Genomic DNA, 1,038 nt, shown 5'->3' on the forward strand with positions numbered 1-1,038 from the left:
CACACTGATCAACAGCAAGGCAACGTGTTCTCCCCTCAGTGGTCTGAGCGTTAAGGCAGGCCTGGGGGGGCACCGGGTCCAAACAGCTCTCCCCTCAGTGGTTAGAGTAAAGGGGCTGGGGGGCATTGGGTTAGGGTTGGGGGCCCTGGGGGGCATCGGGTTAGGGTTAAAGGGCCTGGGGGGCATCAGGTTAGGGTTAAAGGGCATCAGGTTAGGGTTAAAGGGCCTGGGGGGCATCAGGTTAGGGTTAAAGGGCATCAGGTTAGGGTTAAAGGGCTTGGGGGGCATCAGGTTAGGGTTAGAGGGCCTGGGGGGCATCAGGTTAGGGTTAAGGGGCCTGGGGGGCATCAGGTTAGGGTTAAAGGGCATCAGGTTAGGGTTAAAGGGCCTGGGGGGCATCAGGTTAGGGTTAGAGGGCCTGGGGGGCATCAGGTTAGGGTTAAAGGGCATCAGGTTAGGGTTAAAGGGCCTGGGGGGCATCAGGTTAGGGTTAAAGGGCATCAGGTTAGGGTTAAAGGGCCTGGGGGGCATCAGGTTAGGGTTAAAGGGCATCAGGTTAGGGTTAAAGGGCCTGGGGGGCATCAGGTTAGGGTTAAAGGGCATCAGGTTAGGGTTAAAGGGCCTGGGGGGCATCAGGTTAGGGTTAGAGGGCCTGGGGGGCATCAGGTTAGGGTTAAAGGGCATCAGGTTAGGGTTAAAGGGCCTGGGGGGCATCAGGTTAGGGTTAGAGGGCCTGGGGGGCATCAGGTTAGGGTTAAGGGGCCTGGGGGGCCCTTTCCACACCTCCACAGAGGCGTCACTGAAGGAGCGTCCCACACCAGGAGTCAGGAGGGTCCTGATGCTGGGTGGATAAAACCAGACCCTGGACCAAACACCAGAGACTGATCCTGGAACGCTTCAACCAAAACCATCGGGGGGGGGGGGGGGGGCACAAATTAAACAAGAATAAAATACATTTGACCCAAACGGTTTCCTCCGTGTGTCTGCTGTGATTGGTCGGTATTTAGCCCCTCAGAAGGGAGAACATACGTGTTCTGG

Source organism: Antennarius striatus, chromosome 6 (assembly GCF_040054535.1).
Source record: "Antennarius striatus isolate MH-2024 chromosome 6, ASM4005453v1, whole genome shotgun sequence".
NCBI classification, from domain to species: domain Eukaryota; kingdom Metazoa; phylum Chordata; class Actinopteri; order Lophiiformes; family Antennariidae; genus Antennarius; species Antennarius striatus.